This window comes from Ceratina calcarata, unplaced genomic scaffold (assembly GCF_001652005.2).
Source record: "Ceratina calcarata isolate Rehan_Ccalc_2016 unplaced genomic scaffold, ASM165200v1 scaffold347.2, whole genome shotgun sequence".
NCBI classification, from domain to species: domain Eukaryota; kingdom Metazoa; phylum Arthropoda; class Insecta; order Hymenoptera; family Apidae; genus Ceratina; species Ceratina calcarata.
This window is the reverse complement of record NW_017157600.1, coordinates 172,439-181,112: the sequence shown is the minus strand read 5'-3', so window position 1 is coordinate 181,112 and position 8,674 is coordinate 172,439.

The window sequence follows — 8,674 nt, the reverse complement described above, 5'->3', positions numbered from 1 at the left end:
GAGCGGTTTTTGCCGGTCGGAGCCAATTTGTCCGGCCCGATTCCGACAAGTCGTCGCAAGAAAACGTTTGACAAACGTCCGGGTGTCCTTACCGAAAAGACCGAACCGTGTCCGACGGAGCCTGACTAGACGTTGTCCTGTTCGCCTCCCGCGGCGAGACGAATGGGCTTGAAACTTTCATAGACTTTAGACAAAATCACCGTATCACGATGGATGGATATAATAATAAAAAGAATAGCAATTCTAAAGCAACGTCTAGCAAATTATTATCACTGAATACGATTGACAATTTTATTAGAAGGATTACGATAAACTAAATATAAAACTTACTATAAAAACTGTAGTAAACTAGGACGTTAATGAAAATGGAATGGCAGTTACGTGGAAGCGTTCGAGCATGGCTGTATCGCGGGCAGATAAATTCATTAGTGGAGTTGAAAAAAGGGGTGAATAAAAGAGAGGGAACAACGAGACGTGGACGAACGCGAGACCGGCAGTTTTTTCTGGTTCCCCCGGTTAGGTTTTATCGTTCTTCAAATCCCAAAAGCGCCAATCGCATTAAGCAGAGTTCCGGTTTAATCGAAAGTTAAATTTTACGAGACGATGGAATGTATCAAATTTAACGATGGGCTAAAGGGATTAGTCCCTGTGTAACTGTGTTGTCCCGCGTTTTATTCGACGTCTGACGACTAACGTTTCTATTACCTAGACTTTAAGAAATTTTACTCTGCATTCTTGATTAACCATTGGACCGTCGGAAATCCGGAATATCGCTTTGACAATTAATTGGTATATATCCTTGACATAATCACATTACGTGCTACTTTTTGAATACGTTGTATCATAACTAATGCGAACAATCTGTAGGTTAACTGACACGAATTGTCACATTGAGATCCTCAGATTGTTGCTAATTAATGTACAACATAATTTGGAACGAGTTGTTTCATATTGATTACTCGGAAATCTCTGCAAATTAAGTTTTGTCATCGTTAAACGAATCTTAACTGCATAAGGGAAACTATTCTTAGAAGGTTCTCTCGGAGTCGAATTTTAAATTGGACACGAAATGAAATTTCTCAGTTAAACGTCTCAAGTTGGATCGTTCATGATTATTTGATAACCTAATTGTGACACAAATTTTATTTAGCGGACATCTCTTAAATGCCAGCTTGTTAATTATTCTTCCAAACAGACGTTCATTAAACAGTATGAAATATTCATCACTTTCCATGAATATTTTTCTCCTATGTAAATGAAAAAGAATTGAAACGACAGGCTAATTTATGCGAAACGTAGTATCAAATGTACGAACTTTTTCTACGTTCTTTCATATACTGTATCTTTTTTATAAACGCAAAAAATCTGGTGCAGGTGAATTTGCGAAGATGAGCAATTCGTTTCGTTGACTATAGGAAGGGTGATAAAATTAGGAATTATGCTTCCGCCGGAAGAAGGATCGTTCACGGTCGGGAACGGTTTCGTTAATTGATCGTAGCCGAGGTTTCGATTAACGCGACGATGCATTACGGCGCGGAACGACAGGAAGCGGCGTGTACCCGGTAATTCGGCGCGGCTCCCGACGAAATTGAAATCTAGAAGCGTCGTCGATCTAATTACATCTGGTGGATGTCGGTGTATCGGCCGGCTACAAATATTGCTCCGGTGTACACCCGAAGCCATCTACGGCCACCGCAACAATTACCAGATCGAACGCGATCTTCCACGCTAATTTAATCGCACCGGTCAACGTTGTTATCAACAACTGAAAAAGATTTGTAAGCCTGGTGATCCCAGAACAATTTCATCATTTCATTTAAAAATACGCATAATTTATTTGCTAAATAAATGTAATTATATTAACTATACAATCATTTTATCATTTTATTCATTAATAGATTAATATATATAAAAATAATAAAATTACGTCAGTAGAATGCACATATTATAATATTGCTCCAAATTGAAAATTAATAATTTTATTTATTATATCACAGCACATTTATTTATTTTATTTATCATATCACAGCTCATTTATTTATTTTATTTATTATATCATGCCTCACTTTGTATTTTGGCAAAGGAAATTGTTCAGAAACACCTACAGAATCACCTCTTTTCAGTTCCAACACTTTGTCTGGGACACCTTGTATAAATATCGTACATAATATACATGTATGAGACAGATTAGAGCCGGAGAGAGAATGTGTGGGAGTGAATGGAAAGAATGAGTGAGTTAAGACATTAAATATGTATCAAGTCTATTCTTCTCGGCTGCAAAGCGGAAATCGGATTCCTACTTTTCATTCTATTTCTATTAAAAGACTAGGGTGTTCTGAACGAACATCTTCAAATGGAACGAGTCCGTAACTGATCAGACATTCGGACTGGAAATATCCATTACCAACAAGAATTACGGAATCTTGTTCGCGCTAGCAGAGCGGCGCATGGTCTGGCACGTGGTCAGACGACCAGCATAGGGCGAACGGAGTAGACGGAATGGATAAATAGTTGGAAGAGACGCCACAGCGGTTGGCCAGTCGAAACCGCTATATTGACTGATGGAGGCTTTAGATTGGCCGGGTTTGCTCGCACGGGGTTATCGGTCGCATCGAAGACTCTCGGAGTTCGACTTGCCGGAGTAAAGTCGTCAGATTGGCTGGGTCCAAGGTGGACCGAGGGAACGTCCAAGTGTCGAACGCGTTCGGTTAACGTCGATGAAATTGAGCACGATTGAAAGTGGAATCGAGGACCGACCTAATCGTTACTCCCTCCGTTGAGTCAATTGAATTGTATCGAACGTTTACGAAAATCACTTGATAAAATACAATTTCGATTAATGCTTTTTTATGAAAATTTATATCGTTAAAATCGTCAGCAACGAGACGCGACGTTCGTTAGAAATTATTTCTCGCCATTCACGGCACTCGGGTCAGAAATCGTGGATATTCCAACTTTATCAATTGCACTCTGGGCAACTCAAACAAAACCGAGGCGTCGTTAAACGCGGGTCGACCGAAAGGATTCATTAACGGCGGCCACTCACGGACCGATCGATCCTGATCGGTGGAGAGAGTCCTCGTCCGGAACGACACGGCACGCCGCGCGGCCCGAATGGCCTATTCGTCGTTCACATTTACCGCCGATGGTTTTGCACGCAATTTGGAGCCTCGCCAGGGCCGTGGTTTTCCACGAGCATCGTGGGAGGATACCGGCGGCCGAGATTGCGAAGATGGAACAGAAGATAGGCAGGCCGATCGGTGGAAACCGAGGATGCGGCGTATTCAAGCGGATTGCCAAGTGGCCGGTGGCACGTACCGTTAAACTCGCCGCGTTTCCCATTAAATTCGAACTGGACACGACCAAGTTCATGCTTTATTTAAAGAGGACCCACGCTTGAGACTTTCTGACTCGAGAAAACACCGGTCACTCGTGACCGCTCGGGTTTGTCTTCTCCTTATTCTCCTTTCAGGGATTCCTGAGGGGCGTTCGTGCATTTATGTGCACTCAAACAGGATCTTAGACGGGCTCGAAATTGTCCGCACTTTGCGGCATGGAGATTGAAATGTTCTACCTTCGATCTGCGCTCTGTATTCGCTCCTCTCTTTTTAAATAATTCAGTTGAATCTCCACGATCAGATATACGATAGTGGACAAAAATAAGTGGACAGATAGAGAGGATATTTACCAATTTACATCACTGTTATAAACTTCACTTTTACTTATTCTGCATCTTTTATAATACGTAGATTATTTACAAACAAAAGTACTAATGATATTAAATACGTACAACAGAAAATCGAAGCTTCTGCAAATCATTCATGTTATACATAAAAAATAATTTCCGATCGCCTCAGATGAAGGAATAGATGAACCTGTATAGTGTAAGGATACAGAATAAATAAAAATTAGGTTTTAATGAAGAACGTAATTAATATTTATCCTCTCCACCTATCCACTTAATTTCGTCCACGACTACAAGAATTTCAGTAAAACCCCAGTGCTACTGTCTCACACTTCGAACAATAAGTCGCGATGACAAATTGCGCATAGGAAATAGTTGGAAAACAATTTATTCCTGAAAACCAGGTTAATAATTATTGAGTTCCCATCGAGGTGATTCATCGTCAGGACGGAAAATCCTTGGCTATCGGTGGAAACGTTCGGACGACCCTTTCGCCGGTATTAACCGTGACTGGTGCGCGTTCCCGCTCAAAGCTCTTACACTTTATCAGGCAAGAAAGGGGGCTAAGCCCAATTGACAGCGCGATTGAATATCCGGAAGCGCGAAAGGGCGTGCCCGCCGGTCTCACCGTTCCTTTGACGCCTTTTTTACGGACGTGTGTTTAACGTTGTTCGCTTCCTCGCACGGATCGACCGACGGGGATTTATTGAACAGCGCCCGCGTTACTGGAACGCGTGTACCCACTCTTTCACGGGCGGGAAAAATGATGAGAGGAAAATCTGGAAACCACGCGGCTATTTTTTTTTTTCGTTTTATTTTCGCGGCCGTACTTTTTTCGGTTGTAATACGCCGCTACTGCAAGGGCGAGCAGTGATTTCTGTTTAATCCGACGGAAACAGTGGTACTCCATATCGAAGAATGGAAGCCGTTCTATCTTTGTTCGGTCAATATAGATTTTCACACGAACTATTGTTCTTCCATTTTAGCGATATCCTAACCACTTGTTATTCGTAATAGATCGGCATGAGTGGAGTTAACAGTTTTTGAAACGAGGGCTGTATTCTCCTAAAAACGAACTCTAGCTGCACACGTTGCATTCGACGCGCGACACGCAGAGGAACCTAAAAGCGCCTCGTTTAATCCCCATCGCGAAAACGCGCAACTTTTAATTATTATCTCGTGATTACATAACTACAACACAGAGTGTACGCGAAAGCTCGGACGGACTCGATTCCGAGCGGTAAATCTCGAGCTTCGTTTATCTAACAATTGCATATTCAACTCGAATACACCAAACAATCCTTGCACTCTCGTGCCTGTAATTTTTCGTATCCCGCGAAAGGGGAGAAGGAGCGAGAGCGTGCGGACAAGGAAAAAACGATAATAGGGAAAAAATATTTCGCGAAACGGAAGCTATTCCCTGGTGCCATCGAAACATGTAAAATGGAGCTTTTATAAGTGCGAATTCGCGGCGCATGATTGCAGCTATTTTTTCCTTTCACTCTTATTCCCTTTCGCGCTGCCTACCTCTGTGAATCGTGTATTTCTTCTGTTCGCGCCAGGTGACGAGAGCCAATAGAAAGAAATATAATACGAACGGAAACTAGGCGTGCGCTATTCGTGTGCGCGCGTGCCATCCATCGACCATTTTAAATTGAATCACAGCTGCGTGCGTCTCTCTTTTCCATTCCCGTTTCGGTTTTACTAAATATTTTCGAAACGGACTGTTGACGTCGGAACGATCCTGACTGTATAAATCAAACCTGAAGTCTTGAGACCAGTACTAATGATGTTAAGAATACGTGAGGAAACAGTCAAGTTTAAGAAGAAAATTGCACTAACTTCCAGACAGAAGATACAGGAGAGAGAACAGAATTATTCATAATGTGAGCATAGTAAGAGAACTTGAAAATGAATAACTGTTTTGCATTAAGGTTGTATGAGCTGTAAGAAACTCTCTGCCAAAAGTTTAAAACATGTAATAAAAAACGTGAGAAATTATATAAGGATATAAGGAATTATTAATGCATAATTTCTAACATTCTAATACATAGTTAAGGGAGTCTTGAATTGTTCTTCATTTAATATCGTTTCACACTGTGCCAATTTGGTATACAAGTGAACGAAATCGATTTGACAATTAACTGAGGGATGTGCAGGTCAGCGTTTTAAATATACTCGTTCTGCTTTTAAATATCATTAAGATAGACGTAGAGTGGATAAAGGATGTGTAAAATGTATATTGAAATCGATAGCAAGGCTGATGATATCACTGGAAAGCTCTCTGACGATGGCCGAGCGTTGAATCTGCTGACACAGATCGAGGCAAAATATGAAATCTTGGTTGTGGTGAAAGTGTGCAGTCCGCTGTTCGTGTGATTGTTTGCTGTATCCTGCGTCTCCTTACCTAGTCAACAATACTTTATTTGACGGTACTTCAAAACCTTTCTAAAAATAAGCATTTCTATTACATTCCATCGCATACGTCTAGTCCAGTGGTGGGTAAACTTTTTTAATGGGGGGGCCACAAAGTTTAAAAAATTCTAGAGGAGGGCCAGAATTATAGAAAAATGCATTTTATATTTCTCGACCGTCAAAACGTAATTATAGCGGGCCATATACTATCCATATCGATGGGCCGGATTAAATAATTTCGCGGGCCGTACTTTGCCCACCACTGGTCTAGTCGCTCGAAGTAATAAATTCTGGGAATTTTTGCCTACGTCATAACAATTCTTTTATTCTAATTTTATTTCTAACGGCCTTCAATTACCAGCTAGCGTCACGAGCCGTCAGCATTTCCGCTTTCAGTGGCTTTTCGTGGTCCTATTTATACGTACACCTGTTCACAAGTGTGAATACTGAGGAGCCAAGGATAAAACGCCAGACAGGAGAAGCGGAGTAGGGAGGGGGGTTGAGGGTAACGAGTAAAAAAATAGAATAAAAACAGAATCTCCTAGCCGCGGTGGGAAGTGGCGAAGTTTTGGGTCACCGGACTTCCATTGGCATTAATTAAATTGAAAGTTCGCCGCGCGATAATTTAATATTTCAGCGAGGCTTCGAATTTAGAAAAGGCTGCCGCGGCGAGAAAGGGAGAGAGACCCCTTTCTCACTTTATGCCCGTTTCGCCACTCTAATTTGCACGCTTTGCGTGCCACGAAGAAAAATTCTTCGCCACCCTCCTATCCCCGCTCCTCTTACCTCAGCCGGGCGCACCGCTTTTCATCCTACCGCGACCCTTTTTACCCGCGCACGAGGACGTTCCCCAGGGATACACCCCGCCGGTCTACGCGTCGATAAAGCGTTCCCGGATACACGCCTGGCCTTTTTCCGCGGCAAACTTCTACCCATTTGTTCGTCAACCACGAATTTCCCGACTCTCCTTGATATCAGAATTCAGTCATACCCCCGATCGTATAAATATCTCGATGAATTTCATCGACCACCTTCTGTTAAAAATCATTTAACGGTTAATTCATCGTTGTCGTTGTTTCATACTAATTCACATTTTGATTAGAATTGTACAGAGTTTATGTACACGCGACAGAGAGTTTAATAAAAAGACACGAGTGCCTCATTCATCGTTCGAGCACTCGCTGACGGTTCGCGTTCTCACCATACGTTTATGGTTACTTACCGCGCACGGCGTTGTTTACAGTGGGTACGAGTATCATTAAAATTTAATTAACGTTCAGTTTGAGAAAGCGCGCCGCGCGTGTGAAGATTATGCGAGAATTATAAACCGTCGGGTAGCAAATGTTTATATTCATAAATATCAGATGGCAATACGTAATTAACCTGGACTGTTGCCAAATTAATTCAATTTCAAATTTAATTAACTCGATTGTCCTCTTGTAATTACGTCACGATTATTCACGTGAATTTGCTGGATTAGTAAACGTCAATTATACAGAATTAAAGAATCGTTTTAAAAAATGTCCAGCAAATAGGATTTCTGTCTATCAAATATTATAAGTAATTAACATAATTGATAATGCATAGAATTGTTATATCAAATTGAATTAATTATTTCAATTGCTTCCGAGTTTCTGATTGTCCGATTTTTAATGATTGCATTCCGTGATGTCGAAATTTAAAAATTCTGCTCATCGCGATTTCCACGGGACTGGTGACTTTTTGTCCACCGTCAAAATTTCGCAACGTACGCGCATGCATTTGAATACGAATCGTTCGGCAAAGCAGCGAATATCCGAATTATTCATTCGAATTGTCCCTTCCGCGATGGATATCAATAAACGGAAGCCGGGGAGTGCATTTCTGCGACACTTGGCTCCAGGCGCGACAAGATAATAAAAAACAGGTTTGCCTATACGTTTTAAATATTCTAATTCTCTTCGACAGAATTGAAAACCGAAAGGAAGGGTAAAAATAAAAAAATTCCCAATGCAAACCTCAATTGGAAAATTATTATTATACCATCTGTGACGAATGATGGTCCTTCGAAAGTATTGTAAAATTTTATGAAAATAATATACATATATCTCGAACGTTGTAGAAGTATTCCGATCCGAAAATCGACTGTAAGGATATTGGAGTCGGTGGGACCGGCTCGTAGGTGGCGATCATGATTCTCCAACAGGTTCCAATATTAGAAAATGAGTGGCTCAATTGGTCGAGCAACTTGTCCGACAAACGAAAAATCGGAGCTCCGGTTCCCTGATTCAGCAATCCGATATATAGAATCCTCTCCCTCCGAATATAGTTCAACAAAGTCGTTCAAATAAACGCTCTTCTATCCTATCAGCAATCAGTTCTTAAATTTAGTTACCCCATCTCCCGCCCTCCGTTCCCATCATCCCTTTCTTTATTTAAACCTTCTTACACTGTCGCACCTCTGACACCTTGATTCCCCGTGCGAAATTATAACTTCTGATAAATATCGACTGCACTAGCTCAGATTTCCGTTTCTATCATATTTCTTATATTAACACTAGAAAGACTTAGTATATACCTATATTGTCCAAAGCA